Genomic DNA, 27,879 nt, shown 5'->3' with positions numbered 1-27,879 from the left:
AAAGAGAAAAATCATAGGAACATAAAACAGAGCTGTGTTGCCTGGGGTTGGGGATGGAGAAGGTATTACTACAAAGGGACAAAGCAAGGAACTCTTTAGAGGATGACAGAACTATTCTGAATCTTGATTATGATAGTGGCTATATGCACCTATAAACATGACATATACACTGCATGGATTCATAGAAACTTACATAACTGTGCGCCAGAGAGTGAACTGTACCGTATGCAAACTTTTTAAAAAAGTGAATAAAAACAAGAATAAAAAACAAAAGCAACAAAAATAATGATTGTAAATGGTCACAGGGAGCGGAGAGAGGCTCCGGAAAAAGTTGAATCCTCTCTCGTGCATCTCCTTCCCCCTCCATTCCTGGCCTAGTGAGAGATGGGGCTTCAACAGAATGGAGGAGGGGACATGGAATGAGCTGGGAGAGTACAGAGCTGAAGATAAAGGTCTTCATTTTCCACAGACCAGAGTACCATAAGGTACAGAGGGAAGCTTTGGAGGAAAGGATGAGACACTGATTGGGAATGCTGACTGCAAGAACCTTTATTTTGGAAGGATGCAGAAGCATCACTGAGATCTGAGCAGAGGCATGGCAGAATCAGCGGGCCTTAAGGTATTCCAAAAGAACCCTGACATTATTTTCATTTAGTGCTAACACGGACTTCAGCCCCAGGATTTCTCTCAACACTTACTGTTGTGGCTAAAGCACCAAACCAGAACAAACCCAGCAGCACCCTCAGTAGGAGCAATTTGACTGACCAGACTTCTGATAAACACACATGCGGAGTCTGCCGTCTAACCACTGAGATGGAGCCACTTCCCTGTCCCACCAGCGCTTCCCAACATCTGACGATCTTCTTCCACTGGCTTTTTATCACAGAAGAATGATGTTCCTCATCTGGTAGGCTTTTCTCTGAACAATGAAGGTGATTAGCTCCATCTGGTATTTTTGCCGCTTCCTTTACTCCCCCCATTGGAAACTGTACTCCAATATTCCTGAGTGCCAGTCCTTCTCTCACTCTAACATTTAGAACAGTGGCTCAAGAGAGGTGTCTGGCCAGTCCAAAAGCACTGCATTTCCTGGGCCATGATGCCTAGATTCAGGGCAACTCTATGCACCTCACAGGATCACAGGAATGGAAGTTGAAGCCCTTGACCACAGAGGGCCTGGAAATGAAGCTGAGGCTGAGGGAGAGAAGCTAAGAAGTGGAGTGAGAATTAAGTCTTGGTAACATACATCCTTTGAGACCAGGAACAAGTCCCTCCTGTGGCCTACTACCTATGAGTCCAATCAAGACACTCCCTGGAATGTGAACCCTGAACTGAGGGGCAAGCAGCTGAAGCAGATCCACCTCAGAGACCGCGACCTCCAGACCTGCCCACAGCACTTGTCACCTAGGCCCTGCAGGCTGCGGAGCCTGGCTTCTCAGCTTTTCCTCAGTGACGTCAGTCACCTCTCATCCTTCCCAAGTCCTTCTTCCACTCCCTCCTTAATCTGTAGAGTCACTTTCTGTTGCATGTAACCGAAGAATCCTGATAAATACAGTTTATCAGCAATTTAATTTACACTTATAAAAGTGCTGACTGGATCTAGCGCTATTTAATCATGATTCTCAAAACTAATCATGTTCAGTAAACATTGTTAAGCACTACAAAAGCTGCTTAAAAATTACTATATCACATGTCAGTTACAAATACAGAAGTTAGAAGTACCTCTTTTTGAGGGGGCCAGGCCATGCAGCATGTAGGACCTTATTTCTCCGACCAGAGATTGAACCCATGCCTTCTACAGTGGAAGTGCAGTCTTAACCACTGGGCTGCTAGGGAAGTCCTTAAGTACCATTTTGTGAAAACCTTTTATTTCATTAGTTTAAAGTAGCCTCAAATTAAGTCAGAAAATGACACAATTTTTATAGTTGCTCCACTTTTATCATCAGTTTTTATGATGATACTTGAGTATGTGTAGCTTAAATATGCTTAAAATAACAGACACAAAGCTCCAAGCATCTCACAGATACAGGTGTCCCAGCTGGTCCACTCTGGTATGTAAGCCACAGTGAAGTGAAAGTCACTCAGTCATGCTGCCTCTTTGTGACCCCATGGACTATACAGTCCATGGAATTCTAGTATCCAGGTCAGGATACTAGAGTGGGTAGCAGTTCCCTTCTCCAGGAGATCTTCCCAACCCAGGGATCGAACCCTGGTCTCCCGCATTGCAGGCGGATTCTTTACCAACTGAGCTACCAGGGAAGCCGGAAGAGACAATGGTTACTAATAATGATCGGGATTTCACTGAAATTTTTACAATAGGCACTATGTAACCAATGACAAGCACGCTTGACCTTCTGACTACTAAGGAATGCGGGGTGGGGAACTGCGCTATTGACTTACTGCCGCTCAGCTTCACACTGTTTTTTGCCAGCTCTGTGAAGACCAGGACCTTTAAACATTTTCCTTTGCCAGCTGGCAAGGTGTTAAGCTTCTTCAATAGAGGGTGCTAGAGAGACACAGCAGGAAGAGAGTTTTGCTCTTGGCTGACTCCTGCGGCCCCCTCACTCTGCTGCTCTGAGGAACTTCGCAGCCGCTTCCCCCCAGCCCAACCTGCCCCTAAGCCTCCCCACCACCTCATGCTCAGGACTTTTCTGCCACACCTGAGTCACAGTTGTACCCTCTCCAGAGGTCTGGACCTCAGTTAGGAAGCTCTCACTGGGCACCCCATCTCAGCCCTGGGAGCAGGGGCTACTCCTCATACCACCGTGCGTACAAAATGTAAAGCTTTCTCTATTTCTAATTAGCAAGTCCCTCATTACTCCAATCCCCTGTTAGAGTCATTATTGTTTAGTCACTAAGTCATGTGACTCCATGGACTGAAGCCCACCAGGCTCCTCTGTCCATGAGATTTCCCAGGCAAGAATCCTGGAGTGGGCTGCCATTTCCTTCTCCAGGAGATCTTCCCAGCCCAGGGATTGAACCCGTGTCTTCTGCATTGGCAGCAAGGTTCTTTACTGCTGAGCTGCCAGCGGTAAAGTTAGAGTGAGAAATTCCTGTTAGAGTTAGGAATTCTTTATATTAAACTTTCCCGGTTCACATTACCACTTGGTTTCTCTCTCCTGACTGATAGAAGAATCCTAAATTAGAGACTATTTCAATCGTGCCTTCAAAGTGGAGACTTTAATACTGCCACACTAATGAACAAGTAGCATTCACAGATATGCCTAAATAACAAATAAAGGACATTGAATATAAAACTACAAGTTAAATTTAATTAATAACACATAGACCTGAAGTATGAAATCTGACAGGTGGGAAAGAGAACTCTATTTGTCTGAATTTGCCTAATATCACTTGCCCAGTAGTTTCTTGTTTGATACCACAGCATTTCTATGTTCTAAAGACTGTAATCCACCTGCACAAATTCAGAAAAGGTTCTCCTTCATGATTAGGAAGCAGAAAGAACAAAGTCCCGGCACCAGATAACCACTGGCCAGTCACTGAAGTGATGAAACAGAGGCCTGGGATGGTTATCAGTGAGAAAACTAGACTGCAGATCATTTCCAGGGTAAATTGTATTTTAAAATGTTACAGTTCTGTGAACTGAAAGGACTGTTAGCTGTGGACTCAATTTTGGGAACCATTAAAGTAACTCAAAGTTGGATTCTAATTTGGGAGAGCAGGCAAGTGCACAAGACCTGGGTGGAAATAGCTTTATGACAATCCGCACAAGGGAAAAGTCGAATATAGAAAGAGATGATACCACTGTCACCATCTACTCAGTCCCCTGACCCAGAAACATTTGTGGAGCCAGGGTTAGTATGTGAGGAGAGCAGGAAAGAAGGTCTCAAAGGTCTGTGCGGGAGTCATGAGCCTGCCTAATCAGGCTCTACAATGACGCCTACGGCAGGAGAGAAACTCTGGGACCAACTGTATTTGTGCAGAAAAAAACACAGGTACTAATAGGACTGTTAATATTTCACATTAAAAATGTGAAATGCAAAGACTCATTTCAGAAATGATTAGGAAGAAAGCCTACCTGAAAAATACCAATTATTTAAAGAACTAAATTTTCTATCTTGTTTTTTAAACATACGCTAGGTTCATATGACCAAAAACAAACAAACAAGAGTCTAGACAGAGATCCTATGGGAACCTAATTGAGAAGAAAAGTGTTCTATAATTTGCCATGCTGCTCTTATGAAATAATCAGGTCTAATCCTTATTCATTCAACAAACACAGAGCAGTGAACTGTCTCCTAGACCCTGACTTGCTCAGTTTCGCACTTCAAATACTAAGAAGTACTTAACTAGTCACAGACTGTTGTTTCAGTACCTTAAGCTACAGCCTGGGAATCACTGTCTTAAACCAACAACTCTAATACTCAAAATATGTGAACATGTATGACCTGGGTGTCCAATACTACGTTCACATATCAATTTAAAAGAGCAAACGTTTCCTATTACTCTTTCAGTCAGCTCACTGCTAGTTGCCACCATTTTGGCTTTCTGGTTTCTTTTTCTTTTTTCTTGATAGGGAAGAAGTAGGTTTACACTAACATAAATCTTGTAAGAAGTGGAAGTGGGCAGGCAAGGGAGCTCAGCCTCTGATTCAGAGTTCACCTCCTTCAAGGACTTTAACGGAGCCACATCTGGTAATGAGTCAATATAGGTGCTCAGAGCTAACCTACCATCTGTCCTAAAGTGAAGCAATCAGCAATTTACTAAATTATGTTACTAATAACGATTCAATTCCTTACTCTATCCTTTACGGCTTCTCATTAACCATAAGAACATGCACCAGTTCTGCAAAGGAAGAACTTTCCCTAACACTCAGGTGCAAACACAAGTTTTCCGGGAGACACCTCCCCCAGGGGACACAGAGTCAGGCGCTGGATGTCCTCTCTTATGCCCCAGAGCATGCACACAGCCGAGAGCGTGATGGGAAAACTCAGGGAACTGCCCGAAACTCAGCAATTCTCTCGGCAGCCAAGGCTTTGGTCCAAGTATGAAGGTTTCTGATGGTTTTGCTGAATCCAAAGATAAAACCTAGAAAATCAAACAATTCTCCACAGATAACCAAGTTCAACTGAAAAATAAATACTAAGGCAGCAGCAGACAGTCTGAAGTTGTAGTCTTTGAAAACACTAATGATAGCAATAGCTGTCATTTCCTAAACATTGGGCTCGGAAGACTTTTTCAATAGTTGACCTCAATGACTCCTCAAAACAACTCTAGAAATCGACATGACCTGTGTCTTAAACAAGAGGACCCTGAAGCTCAGAGGATCCCGGTGAGGAGCCCAACGTCACACAGACAGGAAATGACTCTTAAGCACACACTCATTCATCAGGCACAACTCACCCCAAAACAGCACACGCGCTTTGCTGTATGCAACCCAAGAGTGAGAGGAACACGCTTCAGTTTTAAGATAAGCTGACAGTAAGCCTGACCCTACTTTTTGGAAATTGAAGATTCCAGTTAAGATGATCTCTTAGATAACACATTAGTTATAGTACTGGCGCAGCCGCTATAACTACAAGACCCCAAAATACAACATCCTAAAGGAGACGATTCTCCCCCATGTCCAAAGGCTGGCCAGACATCTCTGCTCCATGAAATTATCTAGGGACCCAGCTCTTTTCAATACTAGAAGAGAAAAAGAGGCACTGCAGAGCAAATCATTTCTTTCTGGTTCATGCCTTAGAAGTTCATCATTATTTCTGTTTATATCCAGTTAACCAGAACTTATCCATATCCCCATTTCTAGACACAACTATGGCCAGGGAAATCTAGGTGTGCACATCTAAAACTTCTTTCAAAAGGAAGGAGATAATGCCTTCCTGGGGGAAAATTAACAAGGTTCCCAGTAAATCTTTCAGAATGAATCTGCTACAAAAATACCAAATTTTATCCAATCTAAGATGTTTTCAAATATAAGATGCACCATTATTTCTTATGCACTAAGAAAGAAAAATTATGCCAATTTCAGAGATGTTAAAAGTGGGAAAAATGTGTTTCTCAGAATAAATGAAATGTAGTGTGCTCCTGAAACAACAAATCAAACCGATCTATCCTATGAAATTATTGGACAAAAACCAATTAAATTTTAGAAAATAAATTATTATAGTTGCTATAAGATCATGCTTTATGATGATAATATAAATATACAAATAAATACAGGGAAGCCATAGGTACACTTCATAAATTCAAGAAAAAAAACCCAACCAACTCAATTCTGTGACAAAGTCAGCTACTTTCGGAACACATGAATATTTTGGAACGCACCATTTGCTAATAAGTGCAGGGTGCTGCGAGCACGTGGGGAGGAGGGGAGGGTGCTGGCCAAGTCAGGAAAGCATGGGCGGTTTCCTGGGGAGGTAAACTAAGCTCTGAAGGATGACTAGCTGGACTGGCAGGGGAACAGCAGGGATGAAGCTCTATGGTGGGAAGAAATGGAGTCTTCGAGAACAGCAAGATGGCGAGAGAGCCCAAAGCATGGGAACAATGAAGAATGGCTAAAACAAGTCTGGTGGGATAGAGGTGGGTTAAAGTTTTCGGTCTTATCCTCAGAGCAATGAGAAGTTAACTGAAGAATTTTCAGCAAGAGAATAACAATCATTTTTGTGCTTTTACGAGACCATGAACAGGATAAACCCGGGAGAGGGACACACTAAACTGGAGGTGCCTGAGCATTAAACTGGGACAGGAGCTGGCAGCTCAATATATAATTCTGGATTCAGAGGAGAGATTTGGGCTGGAGAAATATCTGAGGAGCTGTCAGTGCAGAGATAAACCAAAACCACGGGCCAGAGCTAAAATCAGGTCGGAAAAAAACTTAAGGAACGTCAGCATTTTAAAGGTCAGACTTAGGAGGATGAGACTGTCATTCAAATACCCACCCACTATCGATGCATCAATTATTATTAATAACTGGCCACAGTATGTCAAACTGTTTTAGGTAAAAGGATATCCAGTGAACAAGATACATAAGCTTCCTCTTATTAAGGAGCTTACAGTATAGCTAGTAAACGAAAAGTACAAGAAAAAAAGAAAATTTCAGCTTGCAATAAATGCGATGAATAAAATTGGCACTGCAACTCAAATTCCATGAGGGCAGTGACATCAGTGATGAGATTTCCAAAGTGAGCAACCACTGAGAACATTCCAGACGAAGCCTAATCTTCCTTTGACTTACACGAGAGTTGCTTTCTTGGGGAATTCAGATATATATCACAACAGCACACACAAGAAACTGAATACATGTAAAATAGATTCTTTGAGAAAATAAAACATGTTTTTCCCCTACCTAAATATCCAGAGGACTATCCAACGTCATGAAGCATGGAGCACCAGCCTATACTGCATGGGACTGGTCTGAGGACTATAATGTCCAGGATCCTTGGTTCATAGCCCGCTCAATACCACTGCACCTGACCCCAGTCACCCTAAACACATCTCCCTGTTTCCAAATGCCCCCACAGGGGTTGGTACCTCCCTTTTGAGAACTGTTGCTTTAAGGCAACAAAGTGCACACGAAACAGAGATGCACTGAGGTTTCTGTACTAACAAATTCTAGTTTGTAGACACTTCCATGAAGTGGCAATCACTCTTTTTCATTTGATAGGTAACAGCTGACCTTTGAACAACATGGTTTTGAAATGCACAGGTACACTTACATGTGGATTTTTCAACAAATCCATACTATAGTACTGCATGATCTGAAGTTGGTTGACTTGAGGACTGGAACCGCCTACAGAGAGGGCCAACTGCAAAGTTACATGCCGATTTTCGGCTGTGCAGAGGACCAGTGACCCAAAGCTCCGCATTGCTTAGGGATCAACTGTATTTACTGTGTGCCCAATATTCTGGTTCCTACCTTCACAGAGCTTACGTTTTAGAAAATTGTAATAAACACACAATTACCTGAAATGAAGATGATTCAGAATGCGGCTCTTATATTTAAAGTCAACACACCCTAGCATCTCTCAGGCAAAAGTACAAAGAGTTTCCTTGAAAATTAATGTTATATTCTCCATTAATTACCTGTAGTCATTTGTAGGCACATGTACCATAGTAGAGATTTAAACATTCAGCACTCAACCAATGACATCCAACCCTGAAAAAACAACTGTGTACTTTCAAATTACACTGAAAAATGTTTTTACAGTCTGAAAAACAGTAGCACCTAGTGGAAAAGATACTAATTATAACCAAAACCTTTTGGACTCTAAATATGCTCAGAAAGAAAAAGGAGGGAACTGTGTGCTTTTAATCAGAGAATCATAAAGTTCAGGAGTGACTGCCATTGAGAACAGATGGGCAGATGCAGAGAAGAAATTCTAATGTTGGGAAGAGATGTGATAAAGAATAAAGAGTTGGTAAATACTGCTAATTAGTACAGTAACACTGGTATACAGTTGACCAGACTTAATTTACATTCTCAATAACCCTTGGTTCAGTTCATGGAGTTTTCTAAACTTAAAAAAGAAAAGATTAAACAAGCTGCACAAATGTAACTTTTAATGACAACATAATATTTTCATTGTGTAGATGTGCCATAATTTTTCTTAACAGTTTTCCCTGTTATTTATTTAGGTGTTTCCTTTTTATACTACTTTCATCACTAAACCTCTTTTGTGTAGTTTGTTCTGTATTTGTGATTCTTAACAGAGATTTCCAGAAGCAGACTAAAACAAAGGGTATCACTAAGAGTTTCAATACTTATAGCCAAACTGTTATCCAAAGGCATTTTTTTTTAAAAAGGCATTTTAATAATTTGTATTTTTATTAGCTGAGCATAATATGTCCTCATAAGCATTGAGTATTATAATTTTTAATCTCTGTAAATCACATAGAAACAGTATCTCACTGACCTTCATTTACAGTTCTTTGATTACTGTTGTTTAGTAGTAAGTTGTGTACGACTTTGCGACCCCATGGACTGTAGCCTGCCAGGCTCCTCTGTCCACGGGACTTCCCAGGCAAGAATACTGGAGTAGATTGCCATTTCCTTCTCCAGGGGGTCTTCCCAACCCAGGGATCGAACCCGTGTCTCCTGTACTGGCAGGTGAATTCTTTACTGCCAAGCCAGCAGGGAAACCTGGTGATTTGATTATTAATGGACACATTTCCCCATGTTGTTACTTAACATGCATGAACTTTGTTTTCTGTGAACTAACCAATTATATTTTCTGGTCTATCCCTTCGGTTCTTAATGTGTTTTGTCTTCATCAATTTGTAAGAATTTATATATTAAATGGATTAAACTTCTATTAAAAATAAAAGTTTAAACCATTTAATTTTACTATTAAACTGATGCTGTGAACATTTCCCCCAATTTTAGTTTAAAATTTTTTTTAAATTGGAGTATAGTTGCTTTACAACGTTGTGTCAATTTTTGTTGTACAGCAACGAAGTGTATCAGTTCTATGTGTACACATGTCCACTCCTTTTAGACTGCCCTCTCATTTTGGTCGTCACGGGACACTGAGCAGTTAGTTCCCGGTGCTCTCATTAGGGTCTATTTCACACATAGTAGTATATACGTCAATCCCAGTCTCCCCATTTGTCCCACCATCCCTTCCTCCCTGGGTAACCATAAATTTGTTCTCTACATCTGTGACTGTTTCTGCTTTGCTAATAAGGTCATCTGTATCATTTTTTCTAGATTCCACATAAAAGTGATATTATATGCCCCAGTAGCTTCTGATGCCTTCCAAGAGTTGCTTTTATGTTCCACCTAGCTCTTTTAGGCCTTGGCAGCAGGGGTAGTCTGATATAGCTTGTCTGCCTTAGCCAGAAGCAGGAGTATCTCAAAGGATGCTGAAATTTATTCAGTGACTTTCCAGGTAGCAATTGAGATCATCTTATGCCACTCCATGTCTTGAATTCTCTTTAGAAACAGATTTTAAATAATGCTAACAGTGATGAACTATGTTTTCTGTAAATTATTTAAGATTCTCAGATTACATTTATGTTAACAGAAATTTAAAGATAGCTTTGTTGATATCATTTTCATGTTTTTGGTATAATTATGCTAGCTTCACAGCCTGGATAGCCATCTATTTAAAATTCTGAGGTAATTTACATAGTAAATATTAAAAAGTATGAAAGAATTTATTTTTATTTTTTGGCTGCACCACGCAGGCTCTTAGTTCCCTAACCAGGGACTGAACCTGGGCCCTGGCAGAGAAAGCACCAACTACCAACCACCGGACCACTAGGGAACTCCCAAGAAAGAATTCTGTTAACAAGGTTGAGAAGAAGAAACTTTCTGGAGAGAAATTCTTGTATAATTGAAATTTCTTCTTCATTCTGTTTGACTTTCTGGCTTCTTAGAGGGTTCTGTAACTACTTAAAAGGTTAAACTCTTGTCTCAGCATGAGGTTGAAGCTCAATAAATGTTTCTTTTTGACCTAAGAAGGTGTCTTTTAGTTTTGCATTAATACCAAGGCATAAATAAGGGCTTCCCCGGTGGCTCAGCTGTAAAGCATCACTTGCAATGCAAGAGACATAGGTTCAATCCCCAAGTTGGGAAGATCCCCTGGGGGAGGAAATAGTAGCCCACTCCTGTATTCTTGCTGGGACAATCTCATGGACAGAGGAGCCTGGCAAGCTACAGCCCATGGGATTGCAAGAGTCAGACACGACTGAGCACAGGCATAACTATCTACTCTTCTTGAGTCAGGAAGTTGCTGTTCAATATCCAAAGCTACATTTTCTGGAGATTACAAATCTAAGATATTAGTGGAACTGAAAAGGGGATATTACTGCTCACTCTCCTCCTCATCTTCCTCTCTTTAACATACCTCTAAACGGAAAGGAAAACCAAGCTTAGTGAGTAACTGAGTGACTGTCTGTTTCCTAGGTATCTGATCTTCCTGAACAAAGCTTTACCGCCTTGTGATAATTACATGCCACAGGAGACTGAATTATAAGCACTTCTGGAACTCTGGATAGGACTTCTCTGTGTGAAGTACAGTAAGTTAAATGGACAATATGATCATCAGAAGAACAAATCCTAACAGTCTACAAAGAACACAAATTCAATCTCTATTCCATGACTTTCGCTCAAGCAATGATTTTACAGGCTATCCTTGGATCTTTTCAGGATACACCACCCCTTCCCACACACACCCTACAAATCACACACTGAAGTGATTACTGTGGTCATGTCTGTGAGAGGGTTAAAACAATACCACCCTCTAGAGTTGAATCACTCCTTTGAAATTACAGTAATATTCACACAAACAGATGACAGCACAAATGTGTGGTAGTGAGGAATAGATTTTGCAGGGTTAAATATAGGGAAGATAATGTGTACCTACAATGTGTCAACTTTATACACTATTTTATTTAATCTGGATAGTGACACTATAAGTAAGCATTACTAGCCACTTCTTCCAGACGAGCCAAGGCTGAGGAAAAAAAAAAAAAAAACCCGAAGTCACTGAGCTAATAAAGAGACATTCCCAGAAACCTATCCCAGAGTTAACACTCCCAAGACCATGCTTATACCAATGGTCCTCAAATGCTGGTTATCAGTTAACGAGAATGAACTGCACATATTTAAAGCATACTATTCAATAAAATTTGGTATATGTGCACACCTGTAAAACTAACCCCACAATCAAGGTAACTCCAGGTAATACCACAAAAAGAGAAAAAAAAAAAAGGATGAGAACCATTTTTCACAAAGTCACATTCACTTAATTTATAGGATTCTCCCCTAAGATCCTGTTTTCTACTTCTTTGCATGATAATGTCTTTTGTTTTACAAAGTAGTAAGAGCTGATGATGGTGGTTTTTATTCAAATATCTTTCATGGCATGACTAAAAGATGGCAACCATATATTGGCTCCCACTTCTGTTGTTAAAACTTTACTTGTGCATGAAGTCCCAATATCTCTTAACCACAATGCCTTTCTATATTTTCAAAAAAAGATTTTAGCCCCAAAAGGAAAGGTTTGATTAAATAATACTTAAGAGATAATCACGTTCCAACAAGAATGACAAATATTTCAAAACCTGCTGTGTGAAGTAGCTACCTTTATGGGCAAAATTATAAGGAAGGCATCCCCATTCCCTTTATCACCATTTTCCAGTGATTACATGGTTTTTAAATTTTGCTTCTCATCTCCCTCCAGTGCACTGTCCCACCACTCCTACCAACAGACTTCAAAACTTAACCTCAACAGATAAGATCATTGCCTTGATTGTAGGGGTGGTTTCAAAGGTATATACATATATAAAATTTTATTGAATGGTAAACTTCAAATCTGTACAGTTTAATATATGTGGGGGAGGAGGAATCCTTAACAAAGAGGCCAAAAAAATAACCTCATGAGGGTTATTAAGGTATCTGAATCTTCTGATATGTACTATCATTTTCACTGTTTGTAGGTGTTTGTACTCATCTTCACTAACAGCATACGAGTGGAAGATTTTCCTTTCTTATTCTCCTCTGGGTTATATTTGAACTTAGCCAGCTGAAAATGTTAAAAAAAATTCTAGTATCTCTAATTTGCTTTTCTTTGATCACTGGCAAGAGGAAGTTTTTCAAGTTTTTAAATGCTTGCTTACCAGTCTGTTTTTATCAATTGTCTTTTCCTTTGCTCCTTTTCCTATGTCAAAAGACATAAAGCTAGTTTTCTTTGGCAACCCTTGGGTTTGAACTCAGGACTGTCTGATCTCATGGAAGGCACACCACCTCTTTGGATCTGTTTTATTTTCTATAAACCCTACAGATCTGTGAATTTTAAACAGCTTCAATTACTTAAGACTTACTCATTGAATGCAGCACACATACAAGATAAAATGATGGATAATAATATTTTTGTCACTAATCCAATTAACACCTTGACTATAAAGAACATTAAATAGCGATGGTAAGATAACCCCAAAATAAAACCAAGCAAAAACAAAACACACAAAGAACAATTCTCATCTTAATAAAAAATAAGGTGATAATTCTGATAGTAAGTGTATATATATATTTTAACATGCATTGAAGCCTTAAAATAACATTTTCCCACTTAAAAAAAAATTCACAGTACAGCCATAACCATAATCCAGTTTTCAAATGATTTCACTACCCTCCAAAAATCCTTCATGCCAATCCCCATTCTCACCCTTAGCCCCAGACAACCACTTTCGGATCCCACAGATCTGCCCTTTTTGGAAATATCACATAAATGAAATCTGGCTGTTTTCATTTGACTCAATGTTTCTGAGATTCATCCACACTGTAACATATATCCCAACTTCATTCTTTGTATGGCTGAACAGTACTCCACTGTATAGAAATCCACATTTTGTTTAACCATTTACAAAATGTTGATGATCATTTAGATTGCTTCCTCTACTGGTTATTACAAATAACTTTCAAGTTCATGTTTTTGAGTGAATATACACTTTTATCTGTATTGGGTAGATATGTAGGAAAGGAATTACTGGGTCATACAGTAAATTTATGTTCAACTTTTTAAGAAACTGCCAAACTGTTTCCCAAAGCTGCTGCAACAAGCAATTCCATCAACGGATGAGGTTCCCCATTTCTTCACATCCTTGTTACTGCCTGTCCTTTTGATTGCAGCCTTTCTAGTGGAGATGAAGTGGCTATGGTTTTAATTTTCATTTCCTCCATATCTAATGATGTTGAGCATCTTATTGCTTATTAGCTATTTGTATATCTTTTTTGGTGAAATGTCTACTGAAATCTTTTGTTCATTTTTTAACTCAGTATTTTGTCTTATTAATGGGTTACAGGAGTTGTTCTTCATATATTCTGAATACAAGTCTTTTTCAGCTATATGATTTGCAAATATTTTCTTCCAGTCTGTGGACGGTCTTTTCATGTTCATAATGACATTGTTTGAAACACAGTATTTTTAAAGTCCAATGTATCAATTTATTTCTTCTTTACCAGCTGAGCCACAAGGGAAGCCCTTCAATTTATTTCTTCTTGAATCACGCTTTTGGTGTTTTATCTATGAACTCTTTGTCTAACCAAAAGTCTTTAGGATTTTCTTCTGTGCTTTTTCTAACAGTTTTACATTTTCAGTTTTTACATTTAAGTCTATGATCAATTTTGAGTTCATTTTTGTGTATGGTGTGAGGTCTAAATCACCTTTTCTGTTTTTTTGGCATATGGACAGCCAACTGTCCTAGAACACTTATTCAAAAGACTATCCTTTCCCCCACTGAACTGCCTTGGTACCTCTGTCAAAAATCAGTTCAAAGGCTTGTATCTTAACACTCAATTCTGCTCCATATGTCTGCCCACGTGCCAGTATCACACTGTCTTAACTGCTTTCGCCTTACAGCAATTCTTCTTTGTCTGTTTGCTTTGGCTGCAGCACACCACACACAGGATCTGAGTTCCCAGATGAGGGACTGAACCTGTGCTCCCTGCAGTGGAAATGCTGAGTCTTAACCAGTGGACCAACAGGGAAGTCCTCCTATAGTATAAACTTAAATTGGAGATGTTAGGTCCTTCTTTTGTGTTTTGTTTAAATGATTTTGGCTATTCTACATCTTTTGCATTCTCATATAAATTTTAGAATCAGCTTGTCAACTTCTGCAAAAAAGTTTTCTGTGATTTGAATTGAATTTATTCATCAATTTAGGGAGAACTGCTATATTAACATCACATCTTTCCATCCATGAAGACAACTATTTCTTTAATTTCTTAATTATTTCTTTAATTTCTCTCAGCCATGTTTTGTGTTTCACTTTTTTTGTTAAATTTATTCTCAAATATGTAATTCTTTTTGATGCCATAGTGAAACTGTTTTCTTAATTTCTTTTTCAAATGAAATTTGCTAGTTTGCTAGTATACAGAAATACAAATGATTTTTGTATACTGATCTTGTATCCTATGACCTTGCTGAACTTGTTTCCTAGTTCTAGCAGGAAATCAGATAGAAACAGTATGCCTAGTTCTGTGTGTGTGTGCACAGATTTCTGTACATATTCTATATACAGAATCATACCATCTGTGGATAAGGACAATTTTACTTCTTTTTTTCCCCTAATATAAAGGGCTTCCCTGTTGGCTCAGATGGGGAAGAATCTGCCTGCAATGCAGGAGACCCAGGTTCTATCCCTGGGTCAGGAATATTCCCTGACTCCAGTATTGTCTGGAGAATTCCATGGACAGAGGAACCTGGTGGGCCACAGTCCACTGGGTCACCAAGAGACAGACATGACTGAGCAACGAACACTTTCACTTTTCCAATATAAATGCCTGGCTCCCCACTCCCCCCCACCCCTGCCCCCATCAATTTTTTTAACCTGCACAGGTTAGAAACTACAATGCAATGTTGACAGAAGCAAATGTTGCTCACAAATTTAGGGAGAAGGCATTTATAATTGCTCATACTAAAATATGAACTAGTTCCTTGTATTTTGTATGCTTTTCCTATACACTGTTTATCAAGTTGAAGAAATTATCCTTCTACACCTTATTTGCTGAGAAGTTTTTTTTTTGTTTGTTTTTAAAGATCATGAATGGGAACTGAATTCTGTCCAATGCCTTTTCTGCATCTATCGCGATGATCATATGGTTCTATCTTTAATTTTACCAATATGGTATATGACACTAAGGGATTTTAGAATGTTAATTCAAACTTGCAATCTTAGGATAAATCCCACTTGATCATAACCCTTTTTATATGTTGCTGATGGGCTTGGCTTCTTAATATTAGAAAGATTTTTGTGTTTACAATGATGAGAGATATTGGGCTGCAGTTTTATTTTCTTATGCTGTCTTTGGCTTTGGTATCACAGCAATACTGGCCTCAGAATCCGCTGGGAAGTGTTTCTTCCTCCTTTATTTTCTGGAAATGTTTGTGAAGGCTTTGGGTTAGTTCTTTTTACGTCTGACAGAATTTATCAATGAAGCCAAGATGAGCTGGGCTTTTCTTTGTGGCAGGATTGTTAATTACTAATTCAGCTTCTTGTTATATGTCCATTCAGACTTTTGATTCTTGAGTCAGTTTTGGTAATTTGTCTATTCCTAGAATGCTTCATTTAAGGTGTCTAATTTGTGGGCACAAAGGATCACTTTAAGTTTTGTAAGCTCAGTACCAAGTCTCTTCACTGTTGATTTTGGTACTTTGCATCTTCTTTGTTTTTTCTTGGTCAGTCCAGCTGCAGGATGGATATTTTCAATTAAGTAGCTCTTGGTTTTACTGATCTTTTCTGTTTCTATTTCATTGACTTCTACTCTAATCTTTATTTCTTTCTTTTGTTCACTATGGACCTAGTTTGTTCTTCACTTTCTGGATTCATAAAGTAGAGGTTGAAATTATTGCTCTGAGAGCTCTTTTTCTAATATAGTCATTTAAAGCTATACATTTCCTTCTTAGCACAGCTTAGCTGCTCATCATCACATGGATTTTGATAGCTTGTGTTTTCTTTTTTAAATTCAGCTCAAAGTATTTTCTGATTTCCTCTTGTGATCTCTTCTTTGACCCATGGATTACTTAGAAAGCTGTTAATTTTCTATATACCGTTGTTGTTCAGTCACTAAGTCCTATCCGACTCTGCAACCACATGGACTGTAGCCTGCCAGGCTCCTGAGCATAGGGTTCTCCAGTCAAGAATACTGCAGTGGGATGCCATTTCCTTCTCTAGAGGATCTTCCTGGACCAGAGGTCAAACCTGTGTCTCCTGCATTGGCAGGCAGATTCTTTACCACTGAGCCACCAGGGAAGCCCCCCACCCTCCACCCCCCCCACCCCCCCCCATGTACTGTACATGGAAAGGAAGATGGAGCCAAGGAGGACGCCAAAGATTCAGACTGGAGCAACTGGAAGGATGTAAGTGCTCTCTCAAGTAAGACAGGGAGGAGTGCAGGCAGAGTGGACGAGGGGTGAGGATATGGAGAAGGCAACTAGATATGCAAATACTGAGTCTTGGGAGCAGTCCTGGTTGCAACACAAAACTGAGGCGTCTTCCGGGTATATATGGAATTTAAAGTCACAGGACTGAATGAGGTCACCAAAGGTGTGAGCTTAGACAGAAAGGATAAAGTTTACACATTGAACTCAAAGACGGTTTCATGAAGGAGACAGGTGTTAGGTATGTTAGGACATTAAGAATTTGATCTGGAAAGCACAGAAGTAGATTCAAGCTTCTATAAAGCCATGGGTCGTACCTGTGACTAATGGTGGTATTAATAACAAGATAATGGTATCAAGAGATCCAGGTCTCCAAACACACGTTACAATATAGACATATTAAGCCAGGCTTACTGCATATATGTTTGCTAAAACTGTATCATTAAATTATCCATGTTACTAAAACAAGATCTTTACCCTCACACATCTGTTTTTTTCCTTTACCCATATGCTTCTCTACCATTCACAGTCATTTAATATATATTTCTTCTGAAAACTGTGACATGAAAGTAAAGAAGCAAAACTATTATCCCTCCAACCAGAGAACCAAATAAAAAAACAAAAGAGAATATGCTTATTCCAAAGCAGGTCTCTGGATCTCTTTATCTTATAAGTCTGTAAGGGTTTACAACATTCCTTCAAACACTCTGTGTTGAAGAACCAGAAGACAGACACAACAGAGAAGAAAAATGGGTCAAGTGAGGAAACTGCTTTCCAACTGAAATGTGCGATTCAACAGGAAGTATTAGGAAAGACAGTTATCACATACTGCTCACATATATCAAAGGCAGCTTACTGCTGGCTTACCCTGTTAATAACTAAAGCACTCTAGTAGCAAGGTGACACAGATTTTTATAAAAATGTCGTCTCACTTTTAATAATCTGAATCAGAACTATCACAGAATCCCTTTAAGCAGGCTTAAAATTTTCAGTAATGTTAATTTTCAAACAATGCTTTAAGAAAAACCTGCTACTGTGGCAGAAAAGAAGTAATCCATGAGACTTCATGAGACTTGCATTTGTCTTGCCGACATGCTCCTGCCTCAGCCGCATTCTGGATGTCAGAGCTAGAATTCGGGGAGTAAAGAGAATTTACTATCAGATTTTTCAAACAGAAATAACATTTCTCATAAGCACATCAAAGTTGCTTTTCTTTCAGTATACTTTTAGAGCCCAAAATGATTCTATTTGGGGCTCTGATCCCATTAGACACAGGTAATTTATGTTAACATGTGATGGATTTTTAAAATTAAAACAGACCAAATGCCACACATCAAAATTGGGGCCCCAAGACCTCTTGGAGAATTGGGAAGACTGGTGTGCTGCAGTCCGTGGGGTCTCAAAGAGTCGGACACGACTGAGCAAGTGAATTGAAGATCTCTTAGATCTTCAAAGGTAATAAAAATCACTGTGTCCGTCTGAATGAGGAGGAACAACTAAACAGCATGGTCACAGCAATCAGGGAGCCGTGCCCTCCCCAAGGTGCCCTGGTTTCCTCATCTGCTCACGAGAATAAATTAGGTAATAAACTAAGTGCCTGAACTTGGCATGTGACAAGCACTCAAAAAACTATAGCTATTATGAAGTCTGGAATCCTTTCTCCACTTATGACTTTATATCCTCAGAGCAAATAGGCTTAGCAAAACAACAGTAGATTGAAATGAAAGACAGCACACTGTTCATCCTATTGTCTCAAAATAGACCTTCACTGCCATCTCTGAAATGCAAAGCTTCAGGAGAGAAAATATTAAAAAAAAAAAAAACACAAATCTTAAAAACATGAAAAGAGCAAATTAAAAAAGGGGGGGATATGTTATGGGAAAGACAAGTATCAATAAAAAGCAAGAAAAACTCGAGAAATCCTAAAGGCTGAATTCTGAAATCAATGTTCACTAATTTGAGATTTAGTTGAAAGACAACAAGAGAAAACCCCATTTTCTTAGGCCATGCGATCTACATAATCAAAATTCTGCCATCAGAGGTTAAATAGAAGGCATGTGTGTAAGCTAATTAAATAGCCACATTTAATAACTGTACTAAAGGAGTACTTAAATTACAAGTCAACATAAACTAATTTCAAGAAAAAGAATTTTCAATATCCTTCTAAAATTCGATCTACTTCAAGAGTCCCCCTAGAGGAGAACAAAAAAAATACATCTAATATATGCTAACCAGACATTGTGGATTGGCCAGAATGATCCTATTAATTATAACACTCATTTTTCCAATAGCTAATATCTAATGATAGTCACCTTATCTGTGAAAGGCAAATCAGGAACTATACCTAAAGTTCAAATGTCCATAAGAAATATCACATATTACATCTTTAGAATTTGGTGGCAGCACCCAGAGACCTGAAAAGATAACTGCCCATTCCTACAGATGCCCACGGAAAACACGGTGCACTGAGGACGGTGACGATTTTCTGGAAATACTGAAAATTTGTTTTCTTTTTTTGGTCAATATCCCACATCCATAAAGTTTGCAGTATATCTGGGACTGTTATATAAAGTCTGAGTTAAGATTTTTTTACGGGGGTGGTACTAAGAAAATTCGATTTTGTTGAGAGTACTCATCATAATTAACAGCAGAACCCTATTATTACATGGCTCATTACATAGTGGGATTTATGCTTGTGAGTCAAATCTCTATACCAGAATCTCAAATAATAAACTCTCCTAAAACTGCTCAATTACGTGCTATCTTTCCCCAATCAGCATTTTAAAAGGACTCACTGTTATGTATTAAATCAAACAGTTTAACATTAGCTTTTTTATTTAATTTAAGGCCTCTCTCAAACATCCCAGGAAGAGCAGTGAGCCCTCTGAGTCTGACCTCTTAGAATTCCTTCTTTCCAACAGCCCCACACCAATCATTTGGTGTTGTTTTGTCCTGCTGACTCTTCCTAACACCTTTTCAGTTTGACCCTACCATTATGCTTGTCTAAGCTCGCATCACCTTCCACAGACAACCACAACAGCCGTGGTTTTCATGCTTTCAATCTCCCCTCCAACCACCCGCTTGATGCAAGTTTCAAATCTACATTTGGTTCAATGTCATGCCCATCAACAACCACCAAAAGTTCCTAACCAGCCAAAGAATGGAGATGCTACCCCTATGGCCCCTTCTAAACTTCAAACTCAACATGAAAACTCTACTTACAGCTAGGTCTCGGGGTTCATTTACTCAATAAAAACACTGGGTTTCAGCTGCTATGGTTAGCTACGTGCCGAGATGGTCCCCAAACATGACTTGCCCATTTGTCTCCTTACAGAATATCCCTTCCATCCAACCAATTGCTCCCAGTCTTTCAGGGCCCATTTCAAGTGACGTCCTGCCTGACCACTGTGACCCATGCGTTCCCTCCCTCTTCCGAATAACGGGGCACTCTCTCTCTGCATTCCCAAGTCCCTCTCGCTGAACGACACTATAGGGTGGTACTGAAGGGAAAACAGTGTTTGGTGGTCATGTGATGGGAAAGGCTGACAAGGCTGAGGAAGATAAAAATTCCTTCTGCTGCTGGACTTCTCTCATCATTCCATGTGGTACGTGCAGCTTCACCAAAGGAGACGCACAACACGGCTACGAAATTACACGCCACGATGGGCTGTTGTGAACTCAGGAAGCTTCACGACATTTAATTGCTATCTTAGTTTTTCGCTTTGCTGTTTTCACGTGTTTGGTGCCTGTCTCCATCACTAAGGACACCTCAGGGAGGGCAGTGATAGGTCAGTCTTCGCTGTGGCCACTGAGTAGAGAAGGTATTAAATCTTTGTGGAGTAAAAAATAAATAAATAAATAAATCTTTGTGGAGTAAAGGAAGGACTGACATGAGCAGGCGTGGGCTTTAGAGAAAGCAGCTCTAACTCTGGCATCAGAGAACCCAGATACGCTATTAAGGCCCTGACTTTGGGCAAATTGTTCAACTTCCATCAGCCTCAGCTTCCCAATCTAGAAAATGAACACAATAACAGTACCTACCTTACAAGCAGCTACTGGGGAATGAAAAACACAAAGTGTATTGATTGGTGGGACACAGACCAGAGGAGAGAGACTAACTACAAAGTTAATCAAATAATCCAAGCTATTTATCCATGGGTGAGGGCTGTGAAGTGGACCATCTGAGTGTAAATTCTGGCTGCACTTTCTACAAGCAGCAGGATCTTTTACTTTCTTCTCCGTCCTCCTTTCCTCCTCTGCAAAACAGAATTAAAGCAACTATCTTCTGTGAGTGTTATGAGGATTAAGTAAGATAGTAACGTCACATCCTTGGCACACTATCCCAGAATAAATGCTCAAATGTTAGCTGTATCTATTTGAAAATTATTTTAACACGGAGACCTGGCTACCTGAGAGGATGCTTCCTAAACCCCAACACACACACACACACACACACACACACACACTTCTCCACCGTCCTCAGTGACTCCAATGTATTTGCTCCCACAACCATCACTCCTTTCCCTCACCTACCCTCAAAACCTCATCTAAAACATCAGCCTCCAGAAGAGCGAAGCCTACTGCTGTAAACTCCCTTCCTGCACACTCTTTCCCCTCCCCCTCTGCAGGTCATATATGGTGTGAGAAAACACAAGGTAATCCAAGGAGTAATCCCACTTCCCCTCCCTTTCCTGATGTTAACATCTGTTCACAGCAGCAAAGGCTGGGCAGGTGATAAGTTTTGCCTCTGCTGCAATTTGCCTGTTTCAGACCTTAACTTTAATTCCTGGGCACTATCTTAAACTACCAATTTATTAAAAGAAAAATTAAAGAGAAATTATCTTCGGTAATAAAAAATAAAATATGTCTTTGCCAGGCTCAACCCAAAAACCTGATTTTAGTTGTGAGAAATTTTATCCTTAATAAGCTCGACTGTACACATGAAATGAATCTAGCAGGGCACACACTCCCAGTGTGAACTCCAACACTAGCCAGCCTGCCCGTTAGTAAGAGACTCAGGCACAGGCAGGGGTTATCCTGCTACTGGGAAGTTTGACTTGATAATGTGAAACTGCAGGTCTGCATTTCAGGCCTTCGGAGGTAGGACATTACAAAGATATAAGTGTAATAATTTCTAAAACATTCTCAAAAAGGAAAACAGAGAAAGTCTTTAGATTAAAGGGAAAAAAAGAACTGTCCAGGTGTTTGTATTCCAGGGGATCACAGGGGATCATCTGCATTTATACAAATAGATGATCCTCACAGAAAATACCCTAACATTGCAACAAAGATAAGCTGACATGTCTATGTACTCTTTCATTTTCATATTTTTGTACAAAAATTGTTTTTAAAGTTTTGTGTCAAAAAAGGTTTATGAGGAAGTAGAGTGGGGTCTGAGCCACAAGGGACCAGTCTAGCCCGCAGGTTCTCTTCTCTGGAGGACTGACTCCATGGGACTCCCCCCTTTGGGCCCTGTGTGCAGGACCCAGCAATCCGATGTGTCTTTGGGCAGGTGGTTCCCCAGCAGGAAAGAAGCACCATGAGAAAGAGGCAAACCAGGAGAGGGAGACCCTGGGACGGACACCCCGCTGCTCACTTCCCACAGCAAACGCTGAAAGTCACTGGCCTAGAAGAGACCGATTTCCGAAGCTGCACTACATCTTAGAAAACCAAAGCCCAAAGGCAAGGCTGGGACTCAGAAAGCTACACAGAATATTAAGAGTTCAAAACAGCAGTGAGCATGGCTTTCCCAAGGCCATCCCTTCTGTTGTGGTGTGCAGCCATGGAGGGCTCAGGAGGGCGCGAACCGCTGTCTGCGCTGCAGCAGGGATGTTTTCTGGCTGGGTGCCCAGATTGTCTAGCCCTGCACACAGCTCTATAGGCTTCCGAGGGCTACAGAGGAAGAATGCGTTCTTAACAAACAGCTCGCCATCCCTGCAACAGCTTCTTCACTCTCTGAAAGCATCTGTAGCCAAGAAGAGAGTTCACTTTTAAACTCCAAAAACGGCACAAAGGGTCTGAATTTTCACCATGCTTTTAACACACATATCTTTCTCATGTCCCAGTTGGAGAAGTCAAAAATTCATATTTCACTTTTCATTAAATTTTAAGTTACAGTTCAAATACATACTTTGCACAACAGAAAAGCTACAGGATTACTTTAATCAAGTTGTTCAAACAAGTTCACTGGGCAAGAATTACACATTTTCTGGTTTCAATGTCACACATACAATCTCTATAAGGTTTTATAGTTATTTCTGATAACAAGTAACCTTTAAATTTTTAAGTAATTATATTCCTGAAGAGAGCTGTGTATAAGTTACCTGGTTCTTTAAATGTTTATGATTGAGAACATCTTAAAGAAAGCTTATTGTATATTATTTTGCAAAGTAAGGAATATTCTTCTCATGAGTGCACAATTATTTAAAAGCTAATTTGCTCAACTCAATACTCTGTAATAACCTATATGAGAACAGAATCTAAAAAAGAGTGGATATATATACAAACACACACACACTCACATACACAACTGATTCATTTTGCTGTATAGCAGAAACTAACACAACACTGTAAATCAAGTATACTCCAACAAAAATTTAAAAACTGATAAAGTTAATTTGTAAAAATGTAACTAGTCATGATTAAACTGGCTTAAAGCAAGAAAACCTGGAAAATGTCCTAAAAAAAAAAAAAAAGCTGGTCACTGGTTCTCATTTGATATTCTTCTTGCTTTACTCAAATATATGACATCTTCAGACAAAGTTATTGAGATGTTAACTGTCCTAATTAGGCAAATAAAATCTAGTCACCTTCACTATGAAGTCAGTTATCAGACAAAATAAACCATGGCTTCAATACTTTTTGAAAAGATTTCCTTATATCAAAAACATCAGAAGACCCTCTGAAATAAAGCTGGAATAAAAGGTAAAACCCATTTAATTTATCAAAATCAGGAGTAAGAAGCCAAAACAGTTTCAATCAAAGAAAAAGAAAAGCAAAACAAACAGAAACAAAGTTACCTGGTTCTTCCCCTTACAACCTTCCAGGCACTGCCTGGTCAGGGCCCCACCTCCTGCTCCCTCAGCTTACCATCTTCCACGGCCTTTTATAAACCTGCCCCTTGTCACCTCTGTGCTTCTCGTGCTTTCCACACAGGCTTCAGTTGCTCTGGCTAAGTAATCTTTGTTTACTCCAGTCCCAAATCTTAATTAATTCATATGCTATTCTGATATATAGAACAGCCTCAGACTTCATAGCCAATCTATTTTCTTTCTTATAAAATCTTTTCAGATATCATCTTTACACAATAAACCTGGACTCAGAGGTAAATATTACCGAAAACATATGCATACAATCTCACGGATCTAATTCCTACTGGGGAAGGTTAAAAAAACAAACCATAAAATAGTCTTTAAAATGGCTCTAATTCTCTAAATGTTAAGTTGTTAAAGAAGTTATATGATGTCACAGACATTCTATATGCTCAAATCAAATAACAGAGAAATAGACTTTCACTAGTAATCTCTCTCTTTTGGATTTAAAATTAGCATCACATTCTTGAGTCAACCAATAGTAAGTTTACATTCAGGACCTTATCACCCCCATTTGGAGTTTGGGAAGTAATGCAAACACCCATTCTCAGCTAGTACTATAGGAATTTTATCTTCCATTTCTTTCCAACTGAAAGCTCTCTTCAATAAGGAAAAAGGCCCCCCCCCCCCCTCCAGCCCTGACCTCCTCCTCCTCCCAGCGTGGTTTTGGAAGTGAGCCAGATGACAGCATTTGGGAAAGCATACATTTATCTCAGTAAAGCCGGCTGTTTAACAAAAAGGTGGAGGAGGTGAGAAATACTGTAATTTAAAGTTTCCTATATCCCCCCTACCCATGGTTCAGTTATATTTTAATCACTGAGAATCAAATGAAACAGTTCGCTCCACTTTCCCTCATAATCAGCACTCTCAGGCAACTATTTGTTCCAGAACTCCTAAGCCAACTAAGTATAAACATAAACCTGTTACAAAATAATCTTTGTCAAAGTGTTACAACATATGCCACTTGAAACACAGCAACAACAATAAACACTGTAGGGAGGAAAACCTAAAATCAACACTTATGTGTAACCCAAGTTACTACTAAAATATTTAAATGCTAGAACCAGGACGAAATAGTTTAGGATTAAGTCTTATTATAGCCTCAGTATCAACTTTTATTTAATTTCTTATCTTAATAGTAAATCAGATGTACAAGACAATAAGGTCTTTGATTTGAACAATAAGTATGAAAGATAAGAATTGGGTTTTTCAAACTAGATCCACATAATAAAATCAGGTCTGAACATATACATACATGTATACATACATACATATACATACATACACACACGTATATCTGGGACTCGGATCCTTTCTACTTCTTAATGAAGAACTAGTGCTAGCTTGAAGAAATTATTTTACATCACAATAAGTATAATTTAATTAAAACAATACTTTTACTATCACCACGTTCTGGGCTATCAATTTCTATTGATCCAGTGTGAGAAAGACAAAAGGATTCTAAAACCTCTATTCTTATGAAAACACAAATATTAAAAACTTTCTACAGGAGAAAACTCTTTCGGTATTGGTGAACAAAGTAATGACTAATCAGACAATTATCATCTGTTTAAATACCAATAAAAAATTAATTCGGATAATATAACTGAGCTAGTTGCTCTTAAAACCTCAGTTTGCATCATTTCTCCCAACAAAGCATCCTAGGTGTGCCACATTGAAAGGTGTTCAAAGACCTTCACCACTTCCGTGATTCTGGAATAAATTTCTTCAAGGTGCCCTCTGCCAACCAAGTTCATCTGGTCTGGAGCTAAGTTTTATCCTTTATTCTTTCACATACTATTGAAGGAAGTATGGAGTCCATGCACAGAATGGTTGCACCCCCTACACATTTCAAACTGGCCACCGCTGTCTTCTAAGATCACTCAAGCCACATTTCCAGTGTCTCAACTCATCCCCATAGTTACTCAATTCTAAATGTAGGAAATAACTTGATAAAATAAGCCTCCTGCGGGGTCAAATTACACTCAGAGACGTAGCAGTCTCTACACAGCGATCATCAAACTGACCACCTACACCGCAGGACACCGCGGTGAACACCGGATTCAGGAGAAAACACGAACCTCGGCAACACAATGGATTAAACCAGCCAGACCCCTCCAACTCGCAACTAACTCCTTAAATACGCTTAAGTTGGACATCTACAAGCACCATTTTGAGTTCAGAATCTGCAGTTCATGCCTAAACATAACCGAGTAGACCACTCAAATGGAGGTTTGATCTGACAGAGGTAGAGGTTTGAGACAGTTGCACTCATTTCGCTGAATCCCTGAGACAAGTCGAGCGCCCAACACCGCTAGAGGTGCGGCCGGGATCTGCGGTTCCTCCGCCCCCGCCCCGCGACGTGGAGGCAGCAATCCTGCATCTTCCGTGACATTCCCAAAGCTGAGTGTAACCTGCAAGCGAAAGATTCTCCACCGAGTTAACGCTCTGGGAACCCTTGGATCCGCATCTGCACATTTAACAGACACGAAATCTATTAACGAATCTCATCCACGAGGCAAAGGTGCAGACGAGGCCACGCAGGAGCGGAGGTGGCCCCCGAGGTGCTCCGGTTCCGCGCTCCCAGAGCCGGGCAGCTGCGGTTCGGCTCCCGTCCCTCGTGCGCGTCGCCCCGCAGCCTGCAGCGCCGCGAGCCGCCCACCTGATTCCAGACCCGCGGGAGGCCAAGGGGCTCCTCCATGCTAGCAGAAGCACGCCCGCGCTTGCTCTGACCTCCCCCCCCCAAACAACAGCGGGAGAGGCCCCACACCGAAAACGCCTGGGTTCGTGCATGCCATCAGAAATGCAAAACCCGCGCGGGTGACTGCTCCCGGAGAACCAATTCCACCAACGCATCGTTTTACGCACACCACACACGCAACTGCCGTGCGGATCTCACCCGGCACCGCGAGCCTCTCGCCCCGCGCGCGCCCGCACCCGGGCCCCGCGCCGCCAGCAGTTCCTCCCGCCGCCCCGTGCTGCGCATCCTTCCCGCCGGGACCCGCGGCGACCCCTCGCGCTTCGGGCCCGGCCGAACAAAGGCGACGCCAACAGCTCCTCCGGCTGCGGCGACTCGGAGGCCCGGCCCGCGCTCACCTGGGCTCCGTCCCCGGCGGCGGCGGCGGCGGCTCCTCGGAGGGGCTCCGGCGGCGCGGGCCTGGCGGCGGCGGCAAAAACCACTCGGGCGGCCGCCCCGGGGCCTGCGGGGCGCTCGGGCGGTGGGGGCCCGCTCAGCGCCGGCGCCGCGGGCTCAAGTCCCGGCGCGGGCGGCGGCGGCGGCGGCGGCGCGGGCGGGTGGGCGGCGGCGCGTCCCAGCGGGTCCAGGTCCGGCCCCGGCGACGCCGCGACGCGCCCTCCTCCTCGCGCCCGCAGGCGGGACGGCGGCTCCGGCGCGGCCCGCGATCCGAGGCGGCGGGGGCTGAGCTCTGCGCTCTGCGCTCGACCGGCTCCGCTCCCTCCGCCTCCGGCTCGGGCGGGCCCGCGGCGGCGGCGGCGGCGGCTGGAGCGCGGCGGGCGCGGGGATGGCCCTGTCAGGGGTGGTAGGGGCGGCCGGGGCGACGCTCAGGGCTGCGGGGCGGCGGGGCCGGCGGCGGCGGCTGCGGCTCCCGGGGCCGTCGCGCTGAGGTGCGGAGCTGCCACCGCGGCCATCTTGTTGCTCTAACTGACAAGAACCCCCCCTCCCCCCGCTTCAGCCAGACGGGGCGCTCGCGCCCCCTTCCCCGCCCCGCCTTGGCCTCCAACAGGAAGTCGTCCCGGCCCCTGGCACGTGACTTCACTGTATCTGCATACCGGAGGGCCAACTGACCAATCTTCGCTCTGAACACGAGCTCCGCCCCCGCGCGCCCCTCCCCGGCCCATTGGCTAGTTCCAGCCAAGCCACACCCCCTTCTCCCCCCCTTAATACCCGCCCGAACTGTCTTTCCACAGACCGCGCGGGGAGCGCG

The 27,879-nt window shown here is 41.4% G+C and overlaps 1 protein-coding gene across 7 annotated transcripts in view; it reads right to left on the bottom strand.

Annotated features, from left to right (window-relative positions):
- The window catches only part of TNRC6C (trinucleotide repeat containing adaptor 6C), a 112,313-nt gene extending 85,096 nt beyond the window's left edge, over positions 1–27,217 (bottom strand). For 6 of the 7 annotated variants that reach the window (XR_010659616.1, XM_065908711.1, XM_065908714.1 and 3 more), the window contains exon 1: positions 27,032–27,217. The gene's annotated coding sequence lies outside the window, so the exon portion shown is untranslated. The other variant, XM_065908712.1, reaches the window with a different exon arrangement.
- Positions 27,218–27,879: the final 662 nt, after the last annotated feature.

The sequence above is a fragment of the Muntiacus reevesi genome, chromosome 18 (genome assembly GCF_963930625.1).
Source record: "Muntiacus reevesi chromosome 18, mMunRee1.1, whole genome shotgun sequence".
NCBI lineage: Eukaryota > Metazoa > Chordata > Mammalia > Artiodactyla > Cervidae > Muntiacus > Muntiacus reevesi.
The sequence above is the reverse complement of the archived record's forward strand: the minus strand, read 5'-3'. Positions and strand labels throughout refer to the sequence as shown.